Genomic DNA, 12,503 nt, shown 5'->3' on the forward strand with positions numbered 1-12,503 from the left:
AACTATCACTCCAACAACTCACACCTACAGAATATTTAGACTTTAGAGTAAATTTACCTATATTTGTATCAGGAAACTGGAAACCAACAAAAGAAAGACCCTATCCTGACCTAAAAGTTGCCTCAAGATGGAATCAAACCAGTGACCCTCTCGGGTCGTGAGTGTGGGAGCTACATGTGACCTCTGAGGGAAAAGCACCAATGAATTTTAAAATTCCAACCATCGGAAGAGAAAAAGGACAAGAATAAGCGAGACACACTTTTGTTTATTCCCATGTCTGTGTTTGATGGAGGAAAAGAACAACAGTGTTTGCTGAAGTAAATATGCTAAACTGCCTTAAGTGTTTCGTTGGAGGATTGCTAAAGTGTTCTCCAGGCATTGTCTAGATAAAGAGGCAGCTTTGCACTCTTCTCTTCCTCTATCTCGGCATCCTTCCTCCACTGTGACGCTGATTAGAAGCGACAAGCTAAATGAATGGAGGTAGCAGCAGGTTGCTTGCTTTCTTTGACGGAGGACATCCACAGAATTTTTTAGGGAAATGCAACGTCAACTTTCATCAGAGCGGGCCAGGAGTGTGTGTGTGAGTGTGTGTGTGTGAATGGCTCCAGTTTGGGCAGGAGCTGCGTGGAGTCCATACATAATCACCTTATTATATCCTTGTGAATGGAATCTTGAATTGATCTGATTAGGGTTTGGTAAGGAAGAGAAGGGCCTGGCATGTTGAGCAGCTTCCCCTGAAAGACGAGGAAGGGGGATAGAAGGAAGGAAGCAAGGATGAATAAAACGAGAAAGAGGACAATACGGAAAACGTTAAAACAATACTCATTAAACGAACATTTGCGCTACTACTCTCAACTTCTTGTCCAGAATATTGATACATTCATTCTTCTAACTTTATTTATGATTGGAATAAATTGGCGATATCTCTGTTGCAGTTACTTAGTGTTTAAACACGTGAGCTCCACCCCCTGGTTCGTTTGTGAACTTAGTTTCTCTTAACTATATACTGTAGAGTTGAAGTGGTTGATTCAAATTTTCAAAATATATATTTTTGGTTCAACCGGGACCGTACAAAAAATGATTGTGTTTAATAATGCTGACAAATGCCATCATGCTACTTGAGCTACTTGTCTGTCTGTGTTAGACATGCCCGGAGAAAACAACCGAAAAGTTTCGGCCTTAACTAGTTTCTCTCCAGGTGCAGGAGCGTAGGGTCTACTTAAGTGACTGACAGAAGTCTTGGCTTCTATTTCAAAAGTGGAGTTCAGACCCCTACTAAGAAAACTTTTGTCTCAGTCGTCCTTTTATGACCAAAGAAAATAGTAATATACTTTTTCTTCATTTTTGTGTTGCATCAATTAACAATATTTCTTATAAAATCAAGAAGATGAACCTCAAGTCTCATCCTGCAAGACAACAGAATTAGAACCTTGCAACAGATGACCACACAACATGTCCGCCCTCCATTCTTCACTTGCTTTTCGGTTCCAAATCAGTTGGATCAGATGAATCACACACACTAGTCAGCGCTTCTGTGGGAGGCTAGGCAGTAGATCATCATTAGAGCCAATCAAAAAGAAGCGTACAGGCCTTTACTTCCTGCCAGACGTCCAATTAGTCCATCTGGTCACACTGTGTGCTCCCCTAACTGTCCTCAACAGACAACGTAACGTTTTTCTTCACGTCGGCTAACTGAAATAGACGCCTTGTCCATCAATGTTTGACAATCCCAGAACTGATTTTCATGAAAGCTCCCGCTCAACGATCCAGGCGGTCTAATAATACTGCATTTTTACTTTTACTATTTATGATATTCTGCTCAAACAATTCATTGGCCGATAAGTTTCATCAAGCTAATCAATCACCAGGAATAAACAGAGCTCCATTTGTTTCCCCACGTGTGGGGTAAACATTTGCGGCGAGGGCTGAGAATCTAGGTCCAGTGAGACGGAGGCGATTTGCAAAGCAGTCATCATAAAGATAAAGCGAGGCGTGAGATAAATGACGAGACGATGAGCTGGAGAGGAAGGTAATTATTTAGGGACAAACACAGAGATAGGAGGACAGTGTGGGCCGGAGAATGAAGGATGGAAACAAAGTTAAACACTTGAAATTACCTCAGGTGCACCTTTAGAGGAGGTTGTTTTTTTAATGGTCTTCAAATTGCAAAGTTTGTCAATATTATTCAGACTTAAATGAAGATCCTGAACCGATAAACTGCTAAAGTCTTTTAAAAAACACAAAGGCCAAGCATTGCATAACTGGTCTGTCATTTAATATAGCTATGGCTAGAGATTTCAAAGGAAAAACACAAATCATAGTCAAACCTGATGAAGTAAATGAACATTTACATTACACAGCTGGAACTCAACACCAGCGAAGAACAATACAGGTTAGTAATTTACAGGGCAAACGACAAGATTACATTTTTTCTGCTTATAAATGAGAAAAGCCTCTTTAGAATTCAGCTTGATTGTCAACAGTTGTGAACAACCACCAGCCTTATTACAGATGAAGAGTAAAACCAAAGCTTTGACACCTCCTGTGTCAAAATAATTTCATAATTGGGCCAACGTCTACATGTGTGCCCATGAGATTTAAGACTATTGTAAAATTGTAATTGTTCAACAACAAGTTCAACATAAGTCAGATAAGTAGTATTTTTCTTTCTATTTTATGTAAAATTATTCAAATGAAATGGACTTCAAATGTCACTAACTCTCAATTTTCATGTTTAAACCACTGTTGTTGTATAAATAATTGTGAATAATTGAGGGGAATAATTGTCAGTTGTCTCTTCATATTACTAATATAAATATAACTACTTATATTGTTGCTATTATTTCTATCTATGGTCTGTTAACCATGAAATAGGTCCTGGTACCCCTGGAATAAGCCTTCTGGTGGTGAATCGTGGGAACTGCAAGTAAAGTAAAGCGCTTAGGAAGACTTTTTAAAAGCATAAGCTGTTGTGTATGGTATAAATCAGGGATATCAAACATAAGTACCCACATTGCAGTCATAAGTCGTGGGCCAAACTTAATACAGTATGTACTGAATAGTAAAGAACGACCAACAATATTAAACAGGAAATAAGATTCTTTACTGTATCAACCTCCATTATTGGATGCACATTTTATATATATGTGGTTCCCCACTGATCAGTTTTCCATGTGGAGCACCAAACCTTCTCATCTCCAGCAGTTTCTGTTTTAAAGGCTTCATATGAGGGGGTGTTGCAGATGTCCATCCGGGAGTAGAGTACACGTCTCCCAATTGGCCTTAGTTTTCTCTGAGAAGGGAGGAATTCTGGTGATAAGGGAGCCTGGGCCGTTGGATGCTGCTCCAGTGTATTGACCCCAGATAAGCAGTGGAAGATACTAGATAACAAAAGCTCTTGCATGCCACATAAAATGTCTTTTTTATATTAAGCTTGCCAATTTTATGTTATCAAACTATGATAGAAATTCATTTAAGTCTTGTAAAGATTCCTTTTATCCACAATTCATTTTCTGAGGTTGAGTTGGAGAGAAAAAGGCAGTGCTTGCAAAACCAATATAATAAATCAACATATAAAAATAGGAAAGAGAATAAAGGTCAAAACAAAAGCAAAGCAGTATCGAAATTGATTTGTACTTTTCAGAACAGAAGAATGATTAAAAACAATAATAACAACAAGAAATTCAGTCGCTCATTGCCACAAACACAAAAGTGGAACCTTTCTGTAAGTGTGACAAAATCACCTTTCTTGCTGCAGAGGATTGTGGGCGTTGTAAGGACACACTTGACAAGTCCTCAGATTTACCAGAATGTAGTCTTCTCGACAAGGACAGACCCACAGAGCCAGCTCACTTGCATAACTTTGTATTTAAGCCGCCAGCAGGCGTGCAGGACATTTAATTGACTGAATATATACTGTATATTTCTTCAGGCTTAAATAAAACTTTTTTTTTAAAGCTGAATAGGCAAAAACTCTTGAAAGTTCTACACTTTCAGCCCGACTAAGATAAAACTCTCCTCAGTAGCCTGAAGAGGAACATCGAGGATCTGATCATGAACTGACAAGATGAGGTCAAGAAACAGAAATATCAAATGGTCTCTTGAGGAAAGCTGTAAAAGTATCTGAGACGGACCAGAACATCTTTTCTATTAAGTCTGAACTATTAAATGTTGCCCTCGAAACTGATCAATTGTTCCAAGAATTCCTGACCAAGAATGAACAGCATTAGAGACGATCTGCTTTTACTCATCTGGGTTATGAAGTCACGAGCTGTCATGTTGTGAAAAATGTCACTTCAAAGAGCTCATCTCATCATATCTCATCGAGCTGGATCGTCTTATCATAAATCACATTGGTGTCACCTTTTATAATCAAAAGCTCGGTGAAGTTTTCGCCTTATTCTTGCCGCACCGATCATTCATCAATGATGGCAAGGTGACTGAGCAGCAGTATAGGGCGTGAACAAGAACCAGGTTGCTTTTTTATTGCGTGAAGCTTGACCAAAGTTGTGATTTGGTTTTGAGGTGAGTTCAGGTTGGGCACTTTCTGAATCAGTATTTTTGTACAACTATGATAAAACCATCAATGCCATGAAGTAAGGTCAAATAAAAGAAATGTTGTTCAGATCCATTAGCTAGAAATAGCTTTTGAATGTTGTGTGGCTGGTTAAATGAGAATAAAAAGACAAGATTTGAAGACCACAGATCAAAACTGTGGTTCAGTAACAGATGGATAACTTCACAGACACTACGTCGTTATTATATGTCTATGGTCTAGACACAAATGTTAAAAATGTTAAATGGAAACTAATGTGTTTACTTTGAGTGTCTCTTAAATTGATGTTGGACTCTATTGTATTCATCAGTATGTGTCTGTTCGTACAAAACTTTCTTTTCTTTTAAATATTTACATTAGAAAATGTGCTTAAGCTCCGTCCACTGAAAACACTTTGGTTTTTGGTTCCATCCATCCGTCCGTCCGTCCATCCATCCATCCATCCATCCATCCATCCATCCATCCATCCATCCATCCATCCATCCATCCATCCATCCATCCATCCATCCATCCATCCATCCATCCATCCATCCATCCATCCATCCATCCATCCATCCATCCATCCATCCATCCATCCACAAACGTATTCAAATGAAAGTAAGCAATATCAACAGTATTCATTAACAAATATATTTATGTAATCAAGTACTACTAAAAACGGTTTTACTAGCAATGTTTAATAAACATGTGCCAACACACATCCTTTGAGGTGACGTCTGTGCGTTTTACTGCTCAATCATGATAACAGATCTGCACTGGAGAGTCGCCGCAGCAGCTGCTCTGTTGTGTCTCTGTCTAATTATGATCCATGTGAACGCCTCTGCTTAGATTCTAATTTCATTTGATCACGCTGCTAACCCAGCACTTGCACGGGCCACGTTGTTTAAACCAAAATCATATTCCTGCATATCAAAGAAGCACATTTGTGTGGTAGTAGACAACAGCTGAAGTGTGAGAACACACAACAGAATCTATCGTTTGTGAGGTTTTAATTTATTCTTAGCTCCATTGAAGATGCTCAGATGAATCTCCTTTGCTACGTAAACACAAGGAGAAATTAAGAAGGGGAGCTGCTCACTGTTAGCATTGTTGCTGGTATTTATTCAAAGAAACACTTATTATTTTTATCAGTCCACCAAAGACGAAAAAACATGTATTCGTCACAGCCTTATTAAATAGTTAATTCATCACACGGTACTTCGGTCCGTTCATCTCTCTGTTTATTATTCCTACTTGATATTTGTGCTTCACTGGTTCCAAGAGTGGTACTTTAAAGAAAATAAAGTTCACTAACAGAATTGCCAATATGTTGTGTGGTGATTTTGTGAAGAGGTTTTAGTGTTCAGTGTGTCAGTAGGTGGCGCTCGCAGATTACAGTAAGAATGTTGCGAGGTTTTGTTTATTTAGTGGTACAGAACCAATGATTATAAAGCATGGAGTTCCATCTAGTGGGCTTTTAAAGTGAGGACACTGTGACATGGAATCTCATCAACAATCACTATGGTTGTGTATCAGGACAACGGTGTGGTAGAGACTAGTGTCCAATCAGCAATGGCTGACAACCATCTAAGATGGTACAAATTGTACTGCTTGTATTGTGATCTTTCGGTCTACCCACTGTTTCGTGACCAGTGGCGCCTGGTGAAAAATATTGTATGTGGGGCTATTTGTGCCAGTAAATTTATCTGCATATATCATTGAAAGAATCAGTCGAAGATAGTGGTCTTAACTTAGACAATATTATTTAATTTAGAAATAAAAACTTTGACAGCTAATGATGAATATTAATGATGATTTATTTTTATTATGCTTCTTGTTAAGATACAAATGAAAACACATTTTAATGATACCATGACACAAGCGCCCTCTATGGGCCGGCCGCCACTGTTCGCGACCATAGGTAAGAGGAGTGGCGTAGATAGTCTAGATGACTTGTGATGTGATGTGTGGTTTCCCACTATTCCATGGTGTCAAATGCATGACTCACTTAAGATGGTAAACAGTTATGTTATAAATAATCAAACTGGCACAGCAATACCTCTTGAGGTTTCAAAGTGTTCATGGTATAGAAAACGTTAACCATAATTTGCAACAAACAAATGTTGGGGGAAAAGTTTCAGAGGTGATGGTTTGTGTCATTCTGCCAACTAGTACAATCTTTTATTTAAATGCGATGGACAGTCCTTATAGATCCAGTATCAACAGTCTAAACAGCACATGATCAGTCTATGTGTTGCCTTCAGGTGTGAGGACATGAGTGGACTCACACAAGTCATATTAGTGTTTCATTTGTACCTTCAGTTCAGAAGACAATATGGAGTTGAAACGTCATCTCTAGTTATAAAAGTATGAATATAAGGTAAGATGTATTGGGGCTGGATCAGTCAATTATTTTGTGTTACCTAATTGGTTTAGTAGCCAACACAGCACGATATTAGAAGCTATTCTGGTTTAAAATGTTTACAAAGAATGTCCTTCAAAAATTGTTATCAGTGATCCTTAATTCAAAAAGAAATTGAGATCGGATTGTTTGAACCCACAATTCCAGGTTGTCCTTTTGCTCCCTTATTTTGGGTCCAATACCAGCTTCCTGCTTCACCTTCCTTTAGACCAGTGGTTCTTAACCTGGGTTCGATCGAACCCTAGGGGTTTAAATTTGTGATGACACACCGTGCTTGGCCATCACTCGCTGCAGATGATCATGCTACACTGTTTGGACAATCTGTGCTGCAGTGAATTTAGTGCTCAGTAGTCAAAGTGCAACTGTGGTGGTAGTATGTTGTGTGATTTTTTAGTTAATATTTTAATTCATACTAACTATTTTGGGAAAAAAAAGAAAGTGGTCGGACGAATATGTACAACATGGATTCACATGTATACGGAATGTGATGGGAGTGAGCGTCATATTTGCATGATTTGCAACGCCAAGTTGAGCAACTCTAGTCTCGCACGAGCAAAACTAAAGGAACACTTTAGACGGGGAATACAGAAACATATCATATACATATTTATGTCTTGAATTAAAAAAATATATATATTTTTCACTAAAGAGGGGTTCGGTGAACGCGCATATGAAACTGGTGGGGTTTGGTACCTCGAACAAGGTTAAGAACCACTGCTTTAGACTTCAAACAGCACACTGCCATCGCATGTATCAACACAGTCGTGCAATAAAGGACTCACCTACTGTAAAAGACTGAGTTGGGGTTGGCATGCTGTGGTACAGCTGTTGATGGAAACACTCTCGGAGGTGGAGCCGGAGGTCGTCATGAGCACAGATGGAGTTCTACAGCCGGAGGGAGAGAAACCTGCTGGATCTGAACCAGATGGAAAAACAAGTCATTTTTTTCAGCTGCACGAGTTGTTTTGGAAAAGTCAGTCAAATGAGATTGAAGCTCTCTTTGGGCACAATGTGGACCACACCTCAAGTTGAACATTATGATGGAATACGACCTTTTATTACTCCACAATCAGATTGTTGTTCATGATAACACGTCACTTCGGTCTAAACAAACCACAACAAAAGTCACTTTCCATTACCATTCTGCTCCATTTCAACATACAACTGTGTCACAGATCAATAATTGACCAGATGAAGCTTTGTTGAAAGTCTTTTCATTGAAAGAAATGTGGACCAACGCACAGCAGTCACAGACTTTATTCCTCCCATGTAAAATTTAAACTGCACACGGTGGACCAGAAGAGGTTTTTAGGTTTTAGGTCTATAAATAAACTTGTCTGTTGTAGTGAGCGAATAAAAGCACTTGATCTAATTTTGGAAAGTGGCCCGATGATGATTGTGAAAGCACCGCCTGCTGAGATGGAAAGGTAGAAAACAACGATGAAACTGGGTTACACTCAGAATAATTGAATATCATTTGGAAATATGTAGAATTGGATCATGGAGTGCAGCGATGAAGACACTGTGTCCGAAGAAGTGGATTCAGATTCAGATTACTCATAATTGTATTGTAATAATCAGCATCAGACACCTTTAATACCAGTGTTGTAATGTAACCGCAACATAGGATTATTTTGTGGTGGCAGTACAGAATAAAATAATGAAATAGTTTCTTTTCTCAAGAGATGGGTTGAATTCTTGCTCTCTAGTCGTTTTTAATTGTAAGACTATCTCTTCCTAATCAAACAGGTAATTTAAATCCAGTCGAATGGTAGTAGAATTAGATTATCAGTCCGCATCCTTCATGTTAATCATATTCTACCTCACAACTCATCACTTTACTTTTGTGAGATTGTTTTTTATTAGATTATCCCTTGTATTCTGCCATTAGGTATAATTAAGAAAACATTATATCAATCTTCTGAATTTAAAATGGATTCTTCCCTCATCATGTAATTGTGTCTCTTGTTACATTCATCTTGCCAGTTATTTGGGTATTAGATTTTCTTGTAAAATAACAAAAAAGGTTGAACTCTCTTGTTGTTTTTCATAATCTATTTTACCCATTTTCTGTTGGATGTTTTTTTTTTTCTGTTGTGGTAATTTGTGCCTTTTACAAAGCCTATATTTAAGATTATCCTCCTATTATTTATTTACAGTTTTTGAACTCTTGTCTCTGTATTGTGCAGGATTGTATATTGTGAGTAAGATTCTTGTGCTTCCACATCATGCTCACCATCCTCCTGTGTTAGAGTTTATTCTGTTTGTGTACGTATATATATATATATATATATATATATATATATATATATATATATACTGTATATTTTTATTTTTATGTTTTTTTTTTTTAATATTTACTGATCTCTTTTATGTAATTCTTGCATCATACCAATACAAATATATTTTTGTTCTGCCTCATTTTCACTTTCAACAATGCTTGCTCTATAAACTATTTAAGATTGAGAGGTTGATCATTGCATACCACGTGAGGACGAACATATTTGTGAGAAACTCTCCGTTGATCCGAGTTTTACGAATAGCTAAGTAATTTGTCCTTCGTGTCACTGTCAGCCTCAGTAGTCAAGGTAACGACTGCCTGTGTTGTGTCAAAAGAATCTCATCATACCAGCAGAGAAAATGTATTTGTTGATTTGACCCGATGAGATTCATGCATCATAGAGAAAAGATTTCTTCTTGGTCGGGACCACAGAGTGAAATAGACAATTGGAGCTTTAGAAGAAAGACAAATGTGTGAAGCTTCTTTTAATGAACGAGTAAGGAAGTCCCTAAGATGGTGGTTAGTGCCTTTGAAACGGAAAGATCTCTTCACCTATATGACCTCCTCGAGATCCCTTGAAGGATCATCTGATGAGAAAGTAGGCAGTTTCAATCCCACCATGACCTGATCCTGCAATACTGGAAACTGCAGTGAGGGCAGCTGCAACATAAAGGGAAAATTGTTCTCTATTCTGCTTAAGGGCTGGCCCTGGTGTGGCCAGATCACAAGAGAACCTCATCTAGCAGCCATAAGGAAGGAATGTTTTGTACAGTAAGTGTAAGTTCATTTCCATCACTATGATTCCTTGTCAGATTACTTTTGAAATCCTGAATATGTTGCCTTATTTATTAAGTTTACATCCTAGAAATGTTCAACTATGGATCTATGTTTCACACAAAAAAAGCAAAATGAAGTCACTAAAGCATGTGTTAAAATCAAGAAACCCACCCCAGCAAGTTATATTTTCTCCTCAAGAACTTTAAACACTATACTTTCTTTTTTTAAATAACAATTTCTCCAAAAACTAGGTCACCAGCATTTTGTCCCAGAGGTTACAATGAATCCATGCAATAACATGCAGATGTGAGGGAAATTTATTGACATGCTAACGCTAATTTAACACTTTTCCTGGACTATTTTAAAAACCCTTAAAAGTCATTGCGGACAAGTTTTAATCTATATAAACATTTATCAGATTAATCAACATGAAGGATGAAAAAAAAAATCAGGGATCAGTTTCCTTCAACTTAGAAAGATCTCATATCGTAGGAAAATTGTGTCACAACATGATCTGGAGTTTATAATCCATGCGTTTGTGTCTTCTCGTCTGGACTATTGTAACAGTTTATTTTCGTGTCTGAACACAAAGGAGCTGTCTCGCCTGCAGTTGATAAAGAACTCTGCAGCAAGATCGGCTCTAGTAGAAGAACTCACATTTCTCCGATCCTAAAAACTCTTAACTGGCTGCCAGTTTCTTTCAGGATCAACTTTAAAATTCTGGTTCTTACTTTCAGAGCTATTCATGGTCAGGCTCCTCCTTACATCAGTGATCTGATCCAGCCTTAGACCCCAGCTCAGGCTCTGAGGTCTGTGGATCAGAATCTATTGATGATTCCGTGCACACGGTTCAGGACCAGAAGAGAGAAATCCTTCCAGGCTGTTGCTCCTAAGCTTTATTTGTGCAGGCTTTTTCTATTATTTCTTGGGCTACTGTCTTTGTCACTTCGTTGTCTTGGCCTTTTAAAGCATGTATTTTAACTGTGTATCATTCTTTTGTTTAAGCGATTTGTGACCCTGATGTTATTCCCTTTTGACTCATTTAAAAGACATTCAGAGCAAGTTAAAGGACTTGCTATAGCAATCACTGGCGGGAAATGACTGTCGAAAAATTATTTCAATTTTGAGATCAGCTTTTGTTTTACCATTTAACCTTTCTTCCCTACCTCACCTTTTTTCAATCCAACTTTTTAGTAGAAGCGACCATTTTCCTCACATGTCAAAAGGTATGCGGGAAACAATTTTGCTAATAACAGTTGGCTTTGGAATGATACTGTGGGACTTCCGCAGATTATTTCTCTACATTTTTCTTTATTCTTTCACTTTCTCATTTCCTTCTTGCAACTCTTCTAATCTCTTTGTATTCCTCAGTCAATCCAGTGTCGATGGATTAAAAAAATGAGGTGTCAGTAAAAGAGGGTTAGTAAAAGATAGTAAAACATAAGTAAGTAAGTAATTTTTATTTGTATAGCGCTTTTTCAGACCAGGGTCACAAAGCGCTTACACAATCAAAACAATATTCAATAAAGTATATATTTTAAAGATTAAGATAAAACTGATAACACAACAGGAGTTCCAGAAAATCAAGGAAAAGCCTGAACAAATAGAAACGTCTTAAGATGTTTCTTAAAGGAGTCAGTAGACTCTATCAAACACAGAGAGAGAGAAAGATCGTTCCAAAGCTTAGGTCCTGAACCGTGTGCGAGGAACCATCAGTAGATTCTGATCCACAGACCTCAGAGCCCGAGCTGGGGTGTAAGGCTGGATCAGATCACTGATGTAAGGAGAGGACTGACCATGAATAGATCTGAAAGTAAGAACCAGAATTGTAGTTGATTGAAGTTGATCCTGAAAGAAACTGGAAGCCAGCGAAGAGTTTTAAGGATCAGAGAAATGTGAGTTCTTCTACTTGAGCGGGTCAGAATTTTCGCTGCAGAGTTCTGAATCAACTGAAGGCGAGACAGTTCCTTCTTGTTAAGACATGAAAACAAACTGTTACAATAGTCCAGACGAGAAGAAACAAACGCATGGATAAGACACTTCCTTATTGATTTGAAAGATAAGCACATTTTATTTTATTTTTGTATAATCTCTTAAACGTTGCATTCGCCGTTTTCACTTTTGTTGAATATATTGGAAATAAAATAAAAAAAATGTTTTATTAATTAACTTTGGTTAAAGTAATCCATACGATGTTTAAATCGTAATTTATTCAAGGTCAATGATTTCACTTTATGCTAAATCCATGGTGTTCTCTGTCAACAGTATGGATGGACACAGATAAAGGTATCTCTCTCCAGGGAGAGTAACATGCGACAGTAGTAACAGTGTCTCTATTATCCATCGTTGCTACCGGGGACCGTCTTGTCATGTGTCCTGCTCCCTGGAGACCCACAGCGGTGCAGAGGTCGCTCCGCCGCCGCCCGCCAGGCTCCTCCCACCGGCGTCCCCCCCGCAGCCGTGTCCGGCCACACCTGCTTCAGACCGGG

This window comes from Callionymus lyra, chromosome 2, assembly GCF_982586985.1.
Source record: "Callionymus lyra chromosome 2, fCalLyr1.hap1.1, whole genome shotgun sequence".
Taxonomy (NCBI): Eukaryota; Metazoa; Chordata; class Actinopteri; order Syngnathiformes; family Callionymidae; genus Callionymus; species Callionymus lyra.